Source organism: Triturus cristatus, chromosome 8 (genome assembly GCF_964204655.1).
Source record: "Triturus cristatus chromosome 8, aTriCri1.1, whole genome shotgun sequence".
Classification (NCBI taxonomy): Eukaryota; Metazoa; Chordata; class Amphibia; order Caudata; family Salamandridae; genus Triturus; species Triturus cristatus.
The window spans coordinates 44,217,280-44,223,390 of record NC_140591.1 but is presented as its reverse complement, the minus strand read 5'-3'; the positions used below and the strand labels follow the sequence as shown (position 1 = coordinate 44,223,390).

At 46.5% G+C, this 6,111-nt stretch overlaps 1 protein-coding gene across 6 annotated transcripts in view; it reads left to right on the top strand.

Moving 5' to 3' along the window:
- The first annotated feature begins 281 nt into the window (after positions 1–281).
- LOC146799973 (uncharacterized) overlaps positions 282–6,111 on the top strand; it is a 46,767-nt gene continuing 40,937 nt past the window's right edge. For 2 of the 6 annotated variants that reach the window (XM_085620891.1, XM_085620886.1), the window contains exon 1: positions 288–558. The gene's annotated coding sequence lies outside the window, so the exon portion shown is untranslated. Of the gene's footprint in view, positions 559–6,111 lie in introns of all 6 variants that reach the window. The other 4 variants (XM_085620889.1, XM_085620887.1, XM_085620888.1 and 1 more) reach the window with 4 other exon arrangements.

Here is a 6,111-nt window from a genome sequence, read left to right as displayed (position 1 = left end):
AGTGTTGGGGGGGGGGCTTAGGATGGACACACGTCTCCTTTCCCCTGACATACACAGGGGTGAGTGTTGGGGGCGTAGGACAGACACACGTCTCCTTCCCACTGACATACACAGGGGTGAGTGTTGGAGGCTTAGGGCAGACATACATCCTTTCCCCTGACATACACAGGGGTGAGTGTTGGGGTCGGTGTTAAACTCGACCCCGCAACATCCTTTGCATTCGGTGTTCGGTTTCTTCTTCTCCTTCGGCCGCAGCTGGTTTCAGCCTCGAGGCCTGGTCAGGGTCACTGCAGTGTGCATTACTGCTTAGTCCGTTGTCTCTTTCAGTTAATCTCAGCCGAGCAGGCACGTGATTTTCTGTTCCGGGTCAGCGAGGGCAGAGACAGCACCAGCAGTGAATACAGTCACTTCTGGCCTCCTCCTCCGGTACCAGCAGCTGTAGGGGTGGAAGGATTCTCTGTCTGTGCGGTGACCTTCACCCTCTGACCCCAGACACCACCCCGGCCTCGGATTGTCATCTTCATCATCCCAGGCCGAGGGAGAGAGGGCTCTGAGCAGGTAGGAGTCTTCCTGTCCACCTCTCCCCGCTTCTGGACAACCTTAACTCTCCACTCCAAGCTATGGCCCCTCCCGGGCTGCAGCCTACTTCACCTTCCCACCTCTCCTGTGCAGCCTCTCCTCTCCCCTTCCCACCTCTACTATGCAGCCTCTCCTACTCTCTCCTTCCCACCTCTCCTGTGCAGCCTCTCTTCCCACCTCTCCCCCTCACCTCTCCCGTGCAGCCCCTCCCCACCTCACCTGTGCAGTCTCTCCCCTTCCCACCTCTCAAGTGCAGCTTATCCCCTTCCCACCTCTCATGTGCAGCCTCTCCCCTTCTCACCTCTCCCGTGCAGCCTCTCCCCCTCCCATCTCTCCCGTGCAGCCTCTCCCATCTCTCCCGTGCAGCCTCTCCCATCTCTCCTGTGCATCCTCTCCCCTCCCATCTCTCCCCTCCCATCTCTCCTGTGCAACCTCTCCCCCTCCCATCTCTCCTGTGCAGCCTCTTCCCTTCCCACCTCTCCTGTGCAGCCTCTTCTTCTCTGCCCTCTCCATCTCTCCTGTGCAGCCTCTCCCCTCCCCAGAAGAGCTGTCTGGGCCTCAGTTCTGCTTCAGTTTTTGCGGTATCTTTCATCCTGACCCTCCCGGCCCTGCCAAGTACCACGCATCAGGGGTTCATAGTTGCCAAGTTTTTTGTTTGCCAATGTCTGACATTTCAATGTTCGTGGTGTGCTTATGTGTAACATGTCAACATCCTAGGTATGATATTATGATTGGCACTTTATTGTGAGAGGAACTAAGCAATTATTGTCATGTAATAAGACTATAGAAATGACTTCCGTTTGTGCTTAGTAGTGGTCTTGAGTGGACATTAAAACAGTTGAAACGCTCTTGAGTTGATTAAGCAAGGTTCATCAGAGCTGAGGGCTTTACTAGAATAAATGAAAGGCTGGAGTGGATCAGCACCAGCCTAGCTCAGCTGTGGGAAGGCAGCCTGCACTAACTGGCCGGGTCACAGGGGCAGCTGGGGGCTCTCTGGATACAGGGGCTGACCGGGCTCACTGCAGACCCTGGCGGTGCTACAGCTCTCTTTTTCTACACAGGCCCAGCAGCAGCAGGATCGATGGCACAGTGCACATCGGGCAGGCGATGCACATTCAGCAGTGTGCGCACTGTGAAAAGCCCTATAGCGCTGGCGCACCAAACCATTACTATGAACGTTCTTTGTAATTAAGAGACTGTTATAGTAACAAGTTGTCCTTGTTTCTTTAAGGACAACTTGTCAGTTCTGCGTGTCTGCCCTCGTGCGCTATTGTTATTTGATATGCCATTCATTCTGGAGCTCTCGTGCTTCTGCCAGTTTGACAGTTGCAGCGGGAACACCAGGATGAGCGGTTGTGGGCTTTTCTTTCTCAATGCTTGAAACCTAATAAAGGTCTTCTAAATAAACTTACGCATAAGGATCATCATTTCAACACAAGAACCTACTTTCTACATATGGCGATGAGAGAAGAAAGAAAGAATAAACCCACCGACCGGCTCCTACGCTTTCATTTTACCACCTGCCACCTTACGAACTACCTACTTGAAAACTCAAAGAAAACTAATTACCATACTTTAGACGAAGACAAGAAGAAATCTGTCACAAGTGTTGCCCATCTGCTGCCAGCAACTTAAATAGAAGAAACGTGTAACCGGAGAACAACGTGAAGTACTTTTCAAGCCACTCATCTCAGCTGTTGACAACGTGATCAAGGTAAAATAGAAAGATTCAAATAACCGCAAGTACCGAAGGTGTTGCTGTTTTCTTGGTGAGTGCCTTTCCTTTGCTTACTGCCAGTTTGGTTGACTGCCTGCCTGCTACGTGGAGTTCCCAGTGTCTCTGTGTTGATCTGTTCTTCGCTGAAGCACCTCTCCTTCTGGTGACGTTGTGGAACCTTCGGGGGTACTGGTGGAGAGGCAGCGCGTAGTACGTCACACGCCTTCCAGTGCTTCCCTTGTTGCCTGGTTACCAGCGTGTGGCCGAAGAGGAACTTTCAGCACGTCTTCGCTCACCACGCAAAGCGGCCATATTCTGAAGTTTTTCACGCATTACCGCCGTGTAAATAAAATAAACTGTCAATCTAGCAGCATATCGCAATGTTGGAGAGTCTCAGAGAAAAAGAGCCTGCCTGTGCACACATCTGCTAACTTTGTAATCTACGGCCGTCCCTGTAAGTGAAAACGCGATGCAGTCACGATTTTGTTGTCAAGTTATGCACACAATGAAATTGCTTTATGAGAAAACGATTACATTTGATTGTCAGAGAAGCTGAGTGCTGTGCTCTGACCTACAATACAGTTTGCAAATCGTCTTTGAACTGGCATGCTGTTTATGGATGTCTCCTAGCAACCTCTTTCTTCATCTACAACGTGAAACATTATTATTCAGCAGACGGGGTGAATTATCCAGCAAGACCACGGTGACCACTTTAATTATTTTAACCTATTGTTTTCTTGAGGATAGTTTTTCTTCTTTCCTTTGTATTCCGTATAATTCTATTGTTGAAAGAGCCTAATTGTACATGTGAATCTGATCACTTTATTTCATACCACAATCTTCCTTAGGTATTCTCCATGGGACTGATATTCTTAGCAGTTATATTTAAAACAAGTATTGCCTAAATATCTTTACATTCAGATTTGAAATAAGTAATTACATGTTTTGCATGCTCAGTTTTTCATTTTATTCCTGCTGCCGTGTGATTAATTGTCACACCTTTACATACAGCTTGTGATTGGTGTAGTTCTACGGTGTTACATTATACTGTCTGGCATTATATTCCAAATGCCATACCTATGTAAATATTGCAGTTTTTTTGTTTTACATTTTTCATATACAATAAGTTCAGTGTGCCATGTCCACACTTCATAGGTACTTTACATTTTGCTTTGTTCAGTGTGCCATGTCCACACTTCATAGGTACTTCACATGTACATTTTGCTTTGTTCAGTGTGCCATGTCCACACTTCATAGGTACTTTACATTTGCTTTGTTCAGTGTGCCATGCCCACACTCCATAGGTACTTCACATGTACATTTTGCTTTGTTCAGTGTGCCATGCCCACACAACATAGGTACTTCACATGTACATTTTGCTTTGTTCAGTGTGCCATGTTCACACTTCAGAGGTACTTTACACCACATCTGTGCATTTTACACATTGTTTTTATGTGGTACAACCACACCTGTGCATTTTTCACATTGTTTCATGTGGTACTACCCCACCTGCGCATTTTACACATTGTTTCATGTGGAACAAGTTGTTTGACCGTTCCACCCTTCCGTGGATTCGTCACTTACAATGACCGTTCCATGTAACTTGTATGTTTGCACCTGTTCTCCGCTCTTTCACATCTCCCTGTACTTATTTCATCATTCCACTTCATCAACTGCTTGTCTCAACCCTGTACTTCACTCTTGTTAGCCTGGCCAGCTCTCATTATGTTTGTACTTAGGTTGTTGTTTTATTTAATTGTGTGAGGGAGTGGGTGCTTATCTTTTGTGAGAAAGGTGCATGAGTTGTTTGTATTTATCTTTCTTTGTGAGAAAGGTGCATGAGTTGTTTGTATTTATCTTTCCTGCTGTCTTTCATGCTTTTCTCCATTTATTTTCACAAACTATTATTTTTATTATATGCAACTTCTGTTCCAATGCTCATTTCTGTTCTCACTTCATTGCCTTTGTCTGCTCTGTGCGTTTTGTTAAATTTGACTTTCACAGTGTTTAATAATAATGTTCCTTTTCTTTTCTGTCAAAAAAAGAGGGTGATGTTATAGTGACAAGTTGTCCTTGTTTCTTTAAGGACAACTTGTCAGTTCTGCGTGTCTGCCCTCGTGCGCTATTGTTATTTGATATGCCCTTCATTCTGGAGCTCTCGCGCTTCTGCCAGTTTGACAGTTGCAGCGGGAACACCAGGATGAGCGGTTGTGGGCTTTTCTTTCTCCATGCTTGAAACCTAATAAAGGTCTTCTAAATAAACTTACGCATAAGGATCATCATTTCAACACAAGGACCTACTTTCTACAGAGACCTCTCAGCTGATATGCGGGTCTAACGAGGTACCCTGCGGTGATGCAGGGATTTAACCAAAAGGGGTTAGTTTAACCCGCCTTGTGTGGTACTTGGCAGAGCTGGAGGTTAGACTAGTGTCCGTTTCACTGCACTGAAATGCGATGATCGCGCATTTTAAGACTAGCGCAGTGACCACCTGTGTGATGTGCTTGACTACTAAGAGCTGTGCAATGAGCGTACGCGCTACATGTGCCTGCTGTATACTGTGGCTGCTGTTATCTCAATCAGGTACTGGCAGCAACAACACTGTACTTTACTTTTGTGCTGGGCACTCCACCCACCCCGGCTCTCACTCCAGCCTCGCCTCCACTGTGCCACGTGGCCTCAGAACCAGGGCCTGGTGAATAAAAAGTAATACAAGACCCAACAGTGCACTAACACGTGGGGTCAGGGGTTGGCACCTTGTCTGTTTTTTTTTGTCAAGGTGCCTTCCCCACTGGGGCCACAGTGTCTTGTTAGCCCCCGACAGCAGCAAGTGCAAAGAGTGGGATGCCAGGCAGAAGTTTTGTTATTTACTTGCTGCCCCCCACCCCCATCAGAGGAGTGTTTGTTATTCACGAGGAAACCTCAGCTAACTTTAAAGCCCCTCTGAAGCTGCGCTGTCCAGCTTGTGTCTGCTCTCTCTGTCCTTACTTGCTTTGCTGTGTGGTGTTTTTAATTTCCGTCCAGGACACTCTACACAAGGATTCCAGATTGCTTCATCTCTTTGTGGCGACAAGCGCAGAGAAGCACTGAGAAGGTGTCAGTGGTTCCCACTCCTGAACTCGGCGTCGAGTCACTCCCGCAGCCCTCACAAGCAGCAAGGGATGTTTTAAAGCATTGGCCAAGTGGGCAGTTGTGGAGGGGCCCACTGAGAAGGTGATCTGTCTCTGTGGACACGTCTTCTGCTGCTCCTGCATCATCACAACGTGCTGGGTGGAAATATATCAAAACTTTCCTTGTCCTCATAATACAGAAATGTCGCAAATTAAAAAATATCCAGCTCATGATCTTCAGCTTTACCTGTCCCTGAATGACATTTTGTGCAAGTAATAGAGAGAGACTCAGGCCGTTCTGTGAACAGGACAAGAGCACATAATGCTGGATCTGCTGAAAGTGAATGAAAGGATCAAAAGAAGTCCCAGATATGAAGCTACTGAGGAGTTCAAGGTATATGCGTGGATGTCTAGGTATCACAAGCCTCATTCTGGCTTTTGCATGAAAAAGCTGCTGAGGATCCCACCCCAGAGAGAATCAAACACTTTAGATTTAGATGAGAAGCTTCCTTTTTTCCCAAACTAAAATGTATCTAGCTTTACCTTTTCCTCACACTTAAATCATTAGTTCAAATGCAGGGTAATGTTTTAAAGTACAAACCAGTCTTGTTTGCCTTGTTACAGTCTAAGCATAAATGAATTCTGTGGCAGGCATGTTTTCCTTAATTTATATTTCAGAATGAGATGCAAAAAGATTCCCAGGTT